Raw genomic sequence first — 15,769 nt, forward strand, 5'->3', positions numbered from 1 at the left:
CATAGCTCATCCCTCTTTATGTTTGTGTCTAATTTTTCACTTTGATGTACTTCTGTCACATTTTGAATATCTGCGGTACTAGGGATCTACACTTCTAAGTAAATAAAGTAGCTTTGTACCAAAGGTAACAGCTAATATTTTTATTATTTATGTTACATATACATGTTACATTTTATTATTTATATTACATATGTTTAGCATATGTTAGCTGTTAGAAGAGTGCCTAGCATAGAGCTCTTAGAAGAGTGCCTAGCATAGATAGAGCAAATGATAAAAAGCATGGATGCATGCATCTAAGAGCATCTGTGAAATGAGTATTTTTATTATTCCCATTTTACAGGTAAGAAAACGGAGTCACACAAGGATATATTTGTGTAACACAATTTCAAAAAGCAAACGCTTGCTCTTGTTAATGGTAAGGCCTTTTTGGCATTCCATATTTGTGAACTATATTGATATATGATCTCATTTGATCTGATACATCCCTCCCTATTTGCTCACATGGAAGAAGTGAGACAGATGAAGGTGAGTCTCTGCTTTCAGCAGCTCTGCAGGTTAGGGACTGTATAAGCACTTGAACCCAGGACTTCTGAATCCTGGTCTTGGCCTCTTCCCTCAGAAACAAGCTGCCTTTCTTTTGCTGGTCAGGCCAGTAGATCTGTACTAAAGATGCAGACCTCTTAAACTGAATGGGAGATTTGGAATTATGGGGACCTGAAACAGTTAATGGAGGAGTGTTATAATAGAACATGCTTCATAGCCAGTCCATGTAGTCTAGGATCTAGAGTATTCCAAATAAACACCAACTCCTAATTTATTTTTTGCTCCTGTGTTGAATTTATATCTAGAATATGGTCTTGACATCTCTAGAGCAAAAAGTCAGGTCTCTCACAAAAGAATCAGTACTAATTGGGAAATAAATCACAGTTTGCTACAGCTAAAAGGGAAAAACTCCCACAAATTTATCTGTCATTTTGATTTGTTCTTTCATCCTTTTAGTACATTTTCAGGGTCTCAAAGAAGCTCATCTATCTGTGAAGGTGCTCATGGAAGCATCTTGTTTTACATATGATGAAAATGGAGAGAGCACTTCTTTTGACAGGAAACTTCACTTCTTGTTACTGAAAACTGTCACAACAGTCATTATGTCTGGCTTTCAGCGATTTCCTGGAGTTAGGAGAACAATAGACAGTTAAAATGGCAATGTCAACAGCATTCTGGGGTTTTATAATGAGTACCAAGGGAAATTTTTTCTCTTGAGTTTGTAAGAAAAAAGCAGGAGGAATATTTGGGAAGCTGGGGATAATGTGGAAATGAAGGGCAATGCTCTATTTTTTTAATGGAGCGTTCCTTCTAACCTTTGTAAGCTGAAAAAAATTTTATACCATGGTTTCCATGTTCTTGTTATTGAGTTGCCAGTGAGGAAGAGACGTTTCTCTTGGGTTGTTCCTCTCTGTAGGTCAGATCAGCCCCTGAAAAGACACATTTGCAGCTTTCTGTACTTTTCTTTGATTAAACATCAATTAGAATTTTTGGATCCAGGTTTTTAACTCTTGTTATATATGTACAGTGCTTCTGGGGCTTGTGGTTTCTAATTTAGCAGCAGGAGTTACTTCTCTTTTCACTCTACCTCCAAAAAAAAAGATGACTCAAGCATTAGGAATACATTTTTTGGCTTATTGTATAATTCAATGTGTATTTGGATTTGTACAATTTTTAATCTTAATTTACGTAGCCCTAATATGATTTCTAATTTTTAATTAAGTTTTTGAGGTACTAATGTCTAACACATTAAAAGTATAAACTTCATAAACAATTTATGGGACCTGCTGTTTTCATTTCTGTAGTTTCTTGCTTTCTGCTAGAGCTGTGGATGGTTTTAAAGACCCCCATATTAGTTACGCAGGGATACCTGAATGGTAAAAATAACCTGCTATCTTTCTTTTTTTTTGAAAATCTAATAATACAAAGGCAATTATGAATTGTTAACATGTTTTTAAAATACGAGTTTTTAAAATACGAACATTCCTTGTTTTAAAAATTGGTCAACATTTTAAGATGCTATACAGTGGAAATAAAAGTCTTCCTTCCTATTGTTTCAGTCCTAAATATCATTCCTTAAAGGTAACCACTGTTAAATCTCTGCACATTCTACCAGAAATGACCTAATGTTCTGTTTGTATACAGTCTCACATACACATATACATAAATACCTATACATATATAACACACATCTATGCTTATATGTGTATGTATGGATAAATATATGGATTCTGTTGTGGATAGGTTAGTGATATATCTTAGACATCTGTTCACATCAGTATGTATAAATCCATTTCATTTTTAATGGCTATATTGTATTCCATTGCATCAGTTTGCCATAATTTAGCTTGCCTACTGTTTATCAACATTTAGATTTTTCCAGTTTTATCTTGTTGCAAACAATGCTGCAATAAACATTCTTGTATATATCTTTTTGCATTTTTGTCAATATATTTGTAGCATACAAAGCCAGGGAATTGCTGGTAAAAGAGGGTGTCCATTTTTAGCATCACTAAATATTGGCAAATTGTCCTCCAAAATGGCTGCCCTAATTTATACTTCCATCAACAGTGTAGAAGAATGTCGTGTTTCTCCACACCCTTGTCAACACTGAATATGACAAAAATTTTAGTTTGTAAATATAATCAGTGAAAATAGTATCTTATTTTAATTGACATTCTATTGCTGCTGTATTTAAGGTTCATTTCAGCAAATGCTTACTGAGCACTTACTGTGTGTCATCACTGAAATAGGAAATGGCAATCAAAAATTGTCCTTGTTCTCGAAGGGCCATGGAAGTGAATAAGAAGCCTCTTTTTGGAAGAAATTCAAAGGTTGCAAAGATAGAAAAATGGGTCTTTTGCATCCTACCAGCAGGAAATAGTTGTCTAATAAAAGATAGTGTCCACCCATGTCAACTTTCAGGTCTGTTGCTGGCCTAAATTGGCAACTCTCTGCTTCTGCAACAGTGGCCTTGCTTTCATTTTGGAAGACAGTTGGTGGCAGGAAGGAGTAGAAATGCCTATCTAGTAGCTTTAGTTTTTCTCCAGGACCTGACTTGAGTATCTCACTGGTTGTTTTTGGGAGAAAGCACCTGCTGTTGGCTTCTGTTCTGAAAGGACACAACGCAAGCATGGAATCCATCAGCAGAGCAAGCCAAGAGCTCAATAAACTATTTATTCATTGTTCAAGCTTCTCCACCTATATGGATTATTAGAAGAAGTATTTCATCTTAGGGTACCCAGATTAGATTATAGACACTTCAAGTATTTCTTTAGAATTCACTGAGGGGAAAAAATATGGAAAGCAGCATCAGTCATTTGGGACCGTGTTGGTTCCTGATACCAAAATAACCTAAATGAATAAACTACAATCTGTAAGTTAAAATATCTGGTTTCCAGCCTGTTAAATAAAAACCAGAAGGGTTGAAGTACATGGCAAAATGAGATAAACCTGGTTTTCTGAGTGGAGGCAGCTATTGATAATTTTACTTTTCTTATAGCTGAAGAAGGAGATTTGAGGTTCTCTGAGAATTAAAATTCCTCTGGAGTTAGCCCAGGGTGGGACCCTGAGAGCTGTCTACTCATGCCATTGCCTCAAGCCTGTGGACATTTTTTCATCCTGGGGCAAGAAGAGGCTCCAGTTTGCCCAACTGCTGTGTGTGTTCCAGGCCAGTGTCCAATGAGGCTGACTTGGCAGCTGCCCTTTCCACGGCCAGCCAGCCAGCCAGCCAGCCAGCCAGCCCCTGAGTGTGTTTTAAAAGATAAGCGACAAAAAGCCAACCGCTTTTAGAGGGACTGGAACAGGCTAGTAGTTGCTAGGCAAGTTAAAGTAATTCAGTGTCCTTGCCAAACGTCTGCCAGGCAAATAGGGAACTTTCAGGGAAGAGGAGTGAGATGGTGGTGTGTGTTGGTTGCCATAGGAATGTTTCCCTGATTGGAACAAGACCACAGAGTGGGGAGAGCAAGACGGCAGCATCTACGGTTCTTTCTGCTTGGGAATGGGAACCCAGAGTGGGCAGTAGAGCGGAGGCAAGCCGTGCAGAGGCAGGAGCAGATGAGACCCTAGATGCCATGTGAAGCTAAACATGTGGGGAAAAGAAAGAGCAGATTAACTCAGGACAATTATGTGGGGAGCTCTTATGCTACTCTGAAGATCTGAGACTTGTTGGAGAATTTACAATCCCGAATTAACTCAGGGAGAATTCCAACTAGACTCTGAAATGAATTAGATGGAGATTTAAAATAGGGCAATTTAGTGGGAAAAGATACTTAATTTGAAGGTAGGTATTTTGTATTTATGTAAATATTATGTCAGAGTATGTCTTTTAGCTCTTAAATGTAGTAATTAAATATTTGTTCATGAATTATAGTGCTATATTTATCAAGTTCTGATTTATAGGGGGAAAAAGCACAGTTGATCAATTTGTGTGAAACCTTGGACCTTGAAGAGTCCCTCTGATGTGGGCTTACTGCCGCATTAACAAGCACCCTGTGCATCTGGTGGCAGCTTCCAGAATGACAGCTGAGGGTTTGAATGGAAATAAGTGACTTTTAGCAAACGTTGAACCTTGAATGTGCTATTTAACCTCTCTGATTAATTGATTACCGAGCTCCGAAAATGAGAGGGGATGTAGCTATCCCCTATCTCATTTAAATGGTGTGAGCATGGATGCTGTTCTCATTTGAATACAATTTTGGGGGTGGGTGGGTATCAGATTATAGGGTACATGCTATGATAACGACAGGCTTAATTATCAGTCAGTCAATATGGTTTAGAACAAAGGTTTTCTTTTAGATCACAATCTTAAGGAACCTTTCTTTAGCGGATAAAGTTTTACTTGTGCATATGAAGTGTATATATAAATTTATCATTTGCTGTATATTTGATTCATGTTCAGAGGGTATTTAAAATAGTATCTTCTTCAGAATGTATATATTGGGATTATATATTGCTGTTTCTTTCCTTTTTATGTGGTTTCTTTTTGTGGTCATGTAAAAGAAGACTAAAGGGATTTGATATTTAGTGTCAAATATTTGAATTATAGTCACTGTTTTGTTTCAGGGCTGTTTCCCTCTATCAGTTCCTTTGATCTGGAACTCCGATGTCGTTTTTACTTTACAATTGACCACATGCTGGCTGATTGACATCAATTAAATAATCTGAGGCAAATTTTAAAACCAAATGTCTAATTTTAATTTACTGAGAGATTATAATCTAATAAGAAAGACTATCCTTGGGTTCTTCACATGGTGAACCCTAGTGTGATTTTGACAAAGAAGCCCAAGAATATACTACTACAATCTTTTCTAAGAAAAAGGGAAAAAAAAAAAAAGTGGTGTTCTGGCCGGGCACAGTGGCTCATGCCTGTAATCGCAGCACTTTGGGAGGCCAAGGCAGGTGGATCATGAGATCAGGAGTTCAAGACCAGCTGGGCCAATATGGTGAAACCCCGTTTCTCCTAAAAAAAAAATACAAAAATTAGCCGGGTGTGGTGGCATGCGCCTGTAGTCCCAGCTACTTGGGAGGCTGAGGCAGGAGAATCACTTGAACTTGGGAGGCGGAGGTTGCAATGAGCCGAGATAGTGCCACTGCACTCCAGCCTGGGTGACAGAGTGATACTTTGTCTCAAGAAAAAAAACAAAAACACAAAAAATGTGGTCTTATCTAGACCTTCCAGAATCTAGAGTAGCATTGTCCAGTGAAAATGTAATATAAACCTCAAGTATGAGCTTTATATGTAATTTTAAATTTTCTAGTAGCCACATTAAAAATAAAAGGAAATATGAAATTAATTTTAACAATATATTTTTGCGTTGCTTAATATATTCAAGATATTATTTCAACATGTACAGTTGTCCCTTGGTGTCCATGGAGGACTGGTTCCAGGACTCCCCACAGATACCGAAATCTATGGATGCCCAAGTCCCTTATATAAAATGAAGTATTTGTATATAACCCGTACACACCCTCCCATGTATTTTAAATCATCTTTAGATTACTTAAAATACTTAATACAATGTAAATGCTATGTAAATAATTGTTGTGCTGTATTATCTGTATTTTTTGTTGTATTTTTTATTTATTTAAAAATATTCTTACTGGACAGTTGGTTGCATATGTAGAACCATGGATATGGAGGATTGACTGTAATTAATATAACTATTAATGAGATATTTTGCATTTTTAAAATACAAAGTCTTGAAAGTCCTATTGAGATGTGCTGTAAGCATATTTTACACTTAACAGCATATCTCAATTGGGACACTGAAATTTCATGGACAATACTCGATCTGTACTTAGATTAAAACTTACAGTAGAGAAAGTAGATTCACATACCCAAGTCATTCCAAACATGCATATCAGTTGTTTTGTCCAGTAAATGAATCAGTGTCCATTTCTAAATTTAAATTTAACTTTAATTAAAATTAAATAAAATTTAAAATAAAATTCAGTTTCTTATTCACGCTAGCCATGTTTTAAGTACTCAGTAACCACCTGTGGAGTGGCTGCCATGTTGGACAGCACAGAAAGGACTGCTTTCTCTAGCCTTTTCCTTCACTCCCACATGTCTCAGATTGGAAGACCTGTGTGAGAACTTTGATGGGAAGAGAATCTCTTTTTGTAAGTGTGGAACCACAGACAAAGAGTTGACGTTCTTAAAAGGAAGTTTCCATTCAGGCTATATTAGAACCTGCCTGGCAAGGAGTTATCTGTCTGGTAGACCACACTATCTCCACCCTTGTTCCTAAATACACCCCTCATTGTCTCCCCAACAGATAAAGTCATGCCAACCTTGACAGTCTGCCTCCCTCAGGCTCCCCTTGTCCTCCACTCCAGGCTGGCTCATTTCCATTACGTCAGTGTATTTCCTGGTTATAGGCCCCCTTTATCTTTCTCATTGTTTCAATTTCCACATTTGGCCTTAATTTCTAGGATACCTTAGTGCAGCATTCAAATGTTTAAATTCCAGTTTAGTTCTTAATTAAGATCATGTATATCAAGGTCAATGTTGTTGATTTATGTTAATTTGAATAAGAAACATTTCCTTTGCCCCTTGCTCCAGATTTCTAGAGTGGCTGGGCTGAGAAACTTTACTTCCTGTTCACCTAGGTGGGTATCTTGCTTTGGGCAAATCAGGGTTCTTGAATATAATCACTCTGTGGTGAATCAGACCTGTGAACCTTAAAGAACTTATCTGTTCCCTAGAGAGGAAGAATTAAGAAATATCAGGTGGATGGATAAAGATTTAGCCTTGTCAGTAGTTTTGCCCCACACCTTCCTTGGGTCTGAAACTTGGTTGGCACATAGTATAACAGTAACTCTATCACTCATAGGTTAAAGAGCACAGAAGTCTGTCATTTTCTGTTGGGTACCTGGCACTTGCAAGGGACATCACTGATAAAATTCATCCTGCTCTGTTTTGAATATATCAGGTGAAAAGCACTTACATTGCTTTTTCAGGTCTGGAGAATGATGACCTAGGAATGGGCCCTTGTTCAAGACAGTTGCAAGTCCTCCCTTAGCAAGAAAGTTAGCTTGGAAATTAGGAAATAAATATTTGACCTGTCAAATCATTTTAAATTAACGTGAATAGAAATGCATATTGTGCTCCTTCCTCTTTGCCATCAGAATCAAGTCATTTTAGAGACAGCTAAGGCTTTGTGGAAAGAGGATCTTTATTGCCTGTAAACCTTGGATGCCAGTCCCAAGTCTGTTGGCTGCAAGGACTGTGACATCAAGAAAGCCACCGAATTGTTCTTGGCCTCACTTCTCACCTGTCAAGTGAGAACATTACACAAGATGATCTTAAGTCCTTTTGGTCATCACATAGTTTGATCATCTACTCTAATCCCATGGTTTCTTGGGTGAAGAAACAAAGGCCTGCAAAGTTACTTCCTAAGATCCCACAGCAAGTGTGAGGCACATGCTCTGTCTACTTCAGGAAGCTTCGTTGTTCACTTAGAGGTTAAGCTTGAACCAAATAAAAATACCTGGAGGGATAGCTGATTCTCTGTTCTTCCCATAATGTCATTTTGTCTGCTCATATATTGAGGTTGTTGGCCAAACATCTAAAATCCGTAGGTTACCTGTTAATTTTTTGCCTCCTTAATCTAGCCGGCTAGTAATTCAGGTCAGATACCTCTCTGGCATAAAGTCCCCAGTGACCTCCTATTTAAAACAAAACAGGTTGGGCACAGTGGCTCACGCCTGTAATTCCAGCACTTTGGGAGGCTGAGGTGGATGGGTCACTTGAAGCCAGGAGTTCGAGAACAGCCTGGCCAACATGGTGAAACCCCATCTCTACCAAAAATACAAAAATTAATTGGGTGTGCCATCGTGCACCTGTAATCCCAGCTATTCAGGAGGCTGAGGCACAAAAATCGCTTCAATCTGGGAGACAGGGGCTGCAGTGAGCTGAGATCACACCAGTGCACTCCAGCCTGGGTGACACAGCAAGACTCTGCAACCCCACTGCCAAAAAAAAAAAACCCCACGAAACACTAAATTAGTTCTTTGCTAGTGACAATGCATGGTAACAAAAGAAAAAGCAGTAGCTGGGATGCAGAGTTAAATTTGCTCAAATATTTTCCGTTAAAATAATGACTACAATAAACAAAGAAACCCAGAGAGGGCCCCAGTAGCTGCTCTGGTTGGAGGCCCACTTTCAGGTGTTGGAGCATCACTCATGGGCAGGAAGCAGAGCCTGAATTTCTTGGGAAGGCTTCTTTTACCTGGAGCAAACCCTGGGACTTTCATTCTCCTTTAGCCTGTCATTCAATGAAACAGGTTAAGAGTGCCAAGGAAAGGAAACTTGTTGATTATCTATTATATACCAGGCATGCTAAGTATTTTATATATAGTGACTCATTTAATTCTGTAGCCACCCTGTCAATAAATAGGTATTATTTCCATTTCGCAGATCAATAAAAGTTGTGTAGCTTGTCTAGGGTTAAACACTAAGTGATCAGGGATTTTATTTAGCTCTAAAATCTGATTACTTTCTACTAATAGCCAATAGCAGATAATATGTAGAGCCCAGTGATTTCATTTTGGTTCTACTGAATTTGAGGACACCTGATATCACTCTGTCGGCACCAACATAAATTACAATGAAAGGTGGATACAGCAATTGAGTAAATTTTGTTAACAAGCAGAGGCTGTTAACCTGCATCAGTGATCTTTTGAAGACATTAAAAGCAAAAATAAAAGGATTTTTTTTTCAGATAATACATTTGCATAGATATCCACTAATCGGCATTGTTGGCAAGTGGCAAAAGGTGTGTGAATCCTAAGTCAAATTTAACTTTCAGAAGTGGTACTTGCGCTTTTTGGGTAAAACACAGTGCCATCATTTTGATTTTTAAGAAATCCTGCTGTTTGGGCTTGTGGTTCTGTCTTTTATCCTTTGGGTAAATGAGGGGATGATATTTGCATTCAGTGTCCCTCCTGTTCCAGTTAATTGGTGCTGCATAACAAACCACTCCAAAACTTAATGTCAGCAACAACCATGTGAATTTGACTCATGAATCTGCAATCTGGCTGGGGCTCAGCAGGGACAGCTCATCTCTGCTCCACTCACATCAGCTGGGTTGGCCTAGAGGCTGGGGGTTGGAATCATCTGAAGCTAGCTCACTTACATGTCTGGAGCCTAGCTGGGAAGACATAACAGCTGGGATCCTCAGGCATCTCTGTTTGTGGTCTCTCCAGCATGATAGCTTCAGGGTAGACAGACTTCTGTACCAGTTCACTGCTCAGCACATGACCCAAGAGAAAGAAAAGCAGGAACTTTTCATGATCTACCTTAGGAAATCAGACAGCATCACTCCACTATGTTCTATTAAACTGACGCAGTTACAAAGGCCACTTAAGTTCCATGGGAGTAGAAATAGATTCCATCTCTTGATAGGGAAGTGAAAAGTTTCTCAAGGAGTCTTGCAGTGGCCACTATTGGAAAATACAGACTGCTACACAGATATATGAGACTGCAGGTAATGTGCTGGTGTCCAAACCAGATGCATCTCTGGGCCTTTGTCTCCTGACCAAGGGAGTATATTGGCATTAAAATGGAATATAATCTATCCATTATAATTTAACCGACATAATTTATACTTTTCAAGAAAATCATCTGAAAATTTATGACTGTCTACTATTAAAAAGAAATTACTTGTGGAACACCAATGGATTAGGCTAATGAGGTAGATAGCTGAGTCCCTAAATTTTTCATCATTTTTGAGCTGGTATCTGTTTAGTGTTCCTGAACTGTCATCAGATTTCTGCTTTTCTACCTTGTGTGCAGAGGTAAACAGCTGAATATTTGTGTAAACAGCTTTGTGTAGAAACTTTTCCATTTAAAACTAAAAAGGGAAGGCAGTTGCACTTAGATTGAATGTTTCCTGAAGGGGTTGTTTCAGCATTTTACAGCAGCTGCTGCCTCCTCTTATGGAGATGAAATTATTATTCAAGACACATTTCTCAAAGTTTACAAAATTAGTACAAGCACACCTTATTTTATTATGCTTCACTTTATTGTGTTTTGCAATTTTTGTAAATTGAAGGTTTGTGGCAACCCTGCATTGAGCTAGTCTATCAACACCATATTTCCAACAGCATGTGTTTGATTCATGTCTCTGTGTCACATTTTGGTAATAAAATATTTCAAACTTTTAAATTTTATTATATCTAGTATGGTGATCAGTGATCTTTGATGTTACCACTGTAATTGTTTTGGGGCACCATGAACCATGCCCATATAAGACAGCAAATTGATAAATGTTATGTGTGTTCTGACTACGCCACCAACCAACTGTTCTACTTCTGTCCCTCTCATTGGGCTTCCCTATTCCCTGAGACACAACAATATTAAATTCGACCAATTAATAACCCTAAAATGGCCTCTAAGTGTTGGAAGGCTTGTTGAAAGCCTACAGGCCAAAACAAAAGCTAGGCCTCTTGCATCAGCTAGACAAGTTAGGAATGCAAAGCAAAAGTTCTTGAAGGAAATTAAAAGTGCTACTCCAGTTAACACATGAATGATAAGAAAGCAAAATAGCCTTACTGCTGATAGGGAGAAAGTTTTAGTGGTCCAGATATATATATAGAGAGAGTGAGAATTTATAGAAGATAGACAGACAGATAGATAATATATTGAGAGAAGATTAAATCAGTCACAACATTCCCTTAAGCCAAAGCCTAATCCAGAGTAAGGTACTAACTCTTCAACTCTCTGAAGGCTGAGAAAGGCAAAGAAGCTGCAGAAGAAAAATGGAAAGCTAGCAGAGGTTGGTTCATTAGGTGAGAGGAAAGAAACCATCTCCATAACATAAAAGTACCAAGTGAAGCAGCAAGTGCTCATGGAGAAGCTGCAACAAGTTATCCAGAAGATCTAGCTAAGATCATTAATGAAGATGGCTACACTAAACAACAAATTTTCAGTGTAGATGAAACAGGCTTCTGTTGAAAGAAGATGCCATCTAGGGCTTTCATAGCTAGAGAACAGAAGTCAATGCTTCACAGGGCAGGGTGACTCTCTTGTTAGGGGCTAATGCAACTGATGACTTTAAGTTGAAGCCGGTACTCATGTACCATTCTAAAAGTTCTAAGGCCCTTAAGAATGATGGTAAACTATTATTGCTTGTGCTTTATAAATGGAACAACATAGCCTGGATGACAACACATCTGTTTATAGCATGGTTTACTGAATGTCTTAACCCCACTGTGGAGACTCACTGCTCAGAAAAAGAAGATTCCTTTCAAAATATTATTGCTCATTGACAATACACATGGTCACCCGAGAGCTCTGAGGGGGATGTTCAAGGAGATTCTTGTTGTTTTCATGTCTGCTTATGCAGCATTCATTCTGCAGCTCTTGGATCAAGGAATAATTTCAACTTTTAAGTCTTATTATTTAAGAAATTCATTTCATAAGGCTGTAATTGCCATGCATGGTGATTATTCTGATGGATCTGAGCAAAGTAAATTGAAATCCTTCTGGAAAGGATTCAGCATTCTAGATGCCATTAAGAACATTCATGATTTATGGGAAGAGGTCAAAATATCAACATTAACAGGAGATTGTAAGAAGATTCCAATCTTCATGGATGACTTGGAACGGTTTAAGATTTCAGTGGAGGAAGTCACTGTGGATGTAGTGGAAATAGCAGGAAAACTGGAATTAAAAGTAGAGACTGAAAATATGACTGAATTTCTGCAATCTCATGATAAAACTTGAAGGAATGAAGAGTTGCTGCTTATGGATAAGCAAAGAAACTGGTTTCTTGAGATGGAATCTACGTTGGTGAAGGTGCTGTGAACATTGTTGAAATGACAACAAAGGATTTAAAATATTGCATAAACTTAGTTGATGCAGCAGCAGCAGGGTTTGAGAGTGTCGACTCCAATTTTGAAAGAAGTTCTGTGGGTAAAATGCTATCAAATAGCATCACATGCTACAGAGAAATCTTTTATGAAAGGAAGAATCAATCGATGTGGCAGACTTCATTGTTTTAAGAAATTGCCACAGCCACCCCAAACTTCAGCCACCACCCTGATCAGTCAGCAGTCATCAACATCGAGGATCCTCTACCAGCAAAAAGGTTACAACTCACTGAAGGCTCAGATGATCATAAGCATTTTTAGCAATAAATTGTATTTAATTAAGATATGTAGTGTTTTAGACATGTTATTGCACACTTAATAGACTACAGTAGTGTAAACATAACTTTTATAGGTACTGGGGAACCAGAAAATCTGTTTGACTCACTTTATTGTGATACTCACTTTATTGTGGTAGTGTGAAACTGGACCTGCAACATCCCTGTGGTACGCCTATAAGGGAGATCATATGCCGTTTATCTTTCTGTACCTGGCCTGTTCACTTAACATAATGCCCTCCATGTTCATGTTCATCCATGTTGTAAAGTGGCAGAGTTTTCTTTTTTAAGGCTGAATACTATTCCCTTATATATATACATTCCCTTATATATATACATACTCACATTTTATTTGAGCATTCAAGTTACCTTTTAAAAATATATTTCTAATATTGCATTGTAAGTGAATGTTGGTATACCAGTCCTTTGCAATTTATTGAGGTTTTCTTTATAGCTTAGTCAGTTTTCAGAGTTAATATTTCACTACTTATTGTATTCAATATTCTATATATGTTCTATACATCTAAAAGTTAATTATGCTATTTAAATCTTTTTATCTTTACTGACTTTTTTAATCTGCTGAAGCTATCAATTACTAGGAGAGTTGTATTGCAGTTTGTCCCTCTGGTGATGGATTTGTTTATTTCTCTTAATTCCATATGTGACATAATAAGAAATATATATTTGGTCACTGCCCTCAGTTTCTGACATAGAGCTCCTAAAATGCTTGTAATTTCCTGAGTAATAGGGGTGCTTATCAATGTTTTTTCTTTCCCCTGTCTCTTCTTGCTGTCTCTTGCCTTTTTAAAATTATTATTATTTTTATGATAAAAGATTTTTTTTATTTCAACAGCTTTAGGAGTACAAGTGCTATTTTTGGCTACATGGATGAGTTGTAGTGTGGTGAAGTCTGGATTTAGTGTAACTGTCACCTGAATAGTGTGCATTGTACTCAGCAGGTATTTTTTCATCCCTCAGCCCCGTCCGAACCTCCCCTCTTCTGAGTCTCTAGTATCCATTATACCACTCTGTCTGCCTTTGCGTACCCATCTTGCTGTCTTTTGAATTGATAGTCTTTCTTCCCCACTCCAAGTCCCCTCTGCCTGTTCAGAGGTTGTTTGCTCTATGTCTATCTACTTCCTTAGTAGCTGCTCCTGCTATTTTAACAGGCATCCTTAAAAAAAAAATCTCTGTTTGAATATGTTACCACTCATGCTCCAAAATTTGAAGACATATCTCTCTGGCTTTTCTATTTTTCCTCCACAAATTACACGTGTTTCTTATAGTTTGAAACAATGTTTTCCTTTTCCCATCTATTATCAATATCTTCTCTCATTGTTACTTTCCTCCATTTTGAGGTTTTCATCTGCTATCATTTTTTTTTTTTTCTTTCTGCAGTACGTACTTTAGAATTTCCTTTGGGTCTTTCTCTCTTCTAATAGCAAACTCCATAGTAGACATCAGTCATATAGAGATAAGTAAGGCTCACTCCCATACAATATGTAATTGCAATGTAAACTGAGTACAAAATTAGAGGTTAGGACAAAGTGTTGAGAGCACAGAGAATAGAGACTAACTCTAGAAAGTGAAAAGAGCATCTCAGGAACAGTAAGTGTATACGGAATTGTGGAAGGCTATGAGTATATTCATGGAACATTCATCAGCTCAGTGGGCTGGAGCTTAGGCACGGGTTGGTGCCAGATGGAGCTAGAGAGGTGAATTAGCTAGATGGTGGTCTGTGAAGAGCCTTAAATGCCAAATTGAATGCAACAGGGAATTGGGAGAGGCTTTAGGCTGGGGAGTGGCATGATTAGATGCATTATTTAGAGGTAAACTGTGTGACTGCATGGAGAGCCATGAGCTGCAATAGTCACCTGAGAGGAAGCTGATTAACTAAAGCAAGGCAAAGCAAGGATAATGAAGAGAAGAAAAGAAATTTTAAAAGATATTCATGACGTAAAATCTTAACAGATTCAAAGCAGACAGCACTGGAGGATGTACTCCAGGGACTCTAATTTAGAGGACCAGCACGCTTGAAAGCACAGGAAGGAGTGCTCATGTTTGGGAGTGGAGGGAGGGTGGCATTAGAGAGAATGAGTTTAGTGTGTAGCATAAAACATTTTATGCGTCTTCAGGACAAATGGTGTGTTGGTTTTAGAAGAATTAATATTTGAGATATTAGGGGGGATATCTATGTGCTGAGAACTCTGCAACATTTTCTGATTATATTGGACTGTTGTGGTCATTACTATTTTTCTTTTACTTTCTGAATTGGAATACACATCTGGGTTTCAGGATGCAAAGGGTCTATTTTCCGCAATAAAGTATAATTAAATAATAGTTGGAGTTCAGGTACATTTTAAGTCAGAAACTTGAAATGTAGTCCTGCCTTCACTGTGTTTTGCAAAATTATTGCTTCTAAGCACGGATTGCTCTTGACTGGTAGGACCTCTTGTTTTGGATCTGTTTTTTATCTTAGCACTGTTTTCAGGCTGACAAATGTGACCCAGATTGTCTAAGAGCATTTGTCAAGACAGGAGAGAAGGAAGACAGAGCAAGAGAAGAGGGGAGGGAAAAACATACTTCATTTAATTAAAAAAGTATTTGCAGGGCTTATGCCTCCTACCTGCTGTTTTTAGCTAGCAAGATCAGATTCTCCCCTGGAGATTGCCTCCTGGCCTATAAGCCCAGACTAGGGCTTTCTTTTTGATGCGTGAGTCATCACAGTATTTCAGTGACTTATTATTCACTCACATGTAATAACTGCAGTGGGCACTACTGAGAATTGAGGGGAGCTTCTTCCCACCAGGGTGTGAAGTAGTTTTGACAGCAGGTGTGGTGTGTCAGTCTGAAACCTGAACGGGGCATCACCTTTTACCTGGTGCCATCACAGAGGTCTCCAGATTTGGGTAGGAAGAGGATCCCATCACATCCAGGCGTCTCTTGACAGAGGAAAGCGAGCTGGTCAGGGAGTTTTGAAAACAAAAAATGGACTGTAAAATCTTTTATTTGGAGAGCTGTGCTCTGGCAGCATCCTGATCTGAAATAATTCCTAGCCTTTTATGTGGTTGGTG

General features: G+C 38.2%; 1 protein-coding gene and 1 long non-coding RNA gene across 15 annotated transcripts in view; one reads left to right on the plus strand and one right to left on the minus strand.

Moving 5' to 3' along the window:
* LOC105469876 (transmembrane protein 108) overlaps positions 1–15,769 on the plus strand; it is a 343,076-nt gene that overhangs the window by 89,747 nt on the left and 237,560 nt on the right. For 2 of the 14 annotated variants that reach the window (XM_024789144.2, XM_071090932.1), the window contains exon 1: positions 355–4,324. The exons of the other annotated variants lie outside the window; for them this stretch is intronic. The gene's annotated coding sequence lies outside the window, so the exon portion shown is untranslated. Of the gene's footprint in view, positions 1–354; positions 4,325–15,769 lie in introns of those variants that run through there. 14 annotated transcript variants of the gene reach the window in all.
* Positions 1,036–15,715, minus strand: LOC139361871 (uncharacterized). The gene is made up of 4 exons (XR_011619697.1): positions 15,574–15,715; positions 9,684–9,793; positions 1,386–1,472; positions 1,036–1,167 (listed from the first exon to the last, which is right to left on the minus strand). It is a non-coding gene; the product is annotated as an uncharacterized lncRNA (long non-coding RNA).

Source organism: Macaca nemestrina, chromosome 2 (assembly GCF_043159975.1).
Source record: "Macaca nemestrina isolate mMacNem1 chromosome 2, mMacNem.hap1, whole genome shotgun sequence".
Classification (NCBI taxonomy): Eukaryota; Metazoa; Chordata; class Mammalia; order Primates; family Cercopithecidae; genus Macaca; species Macaca nemestrina.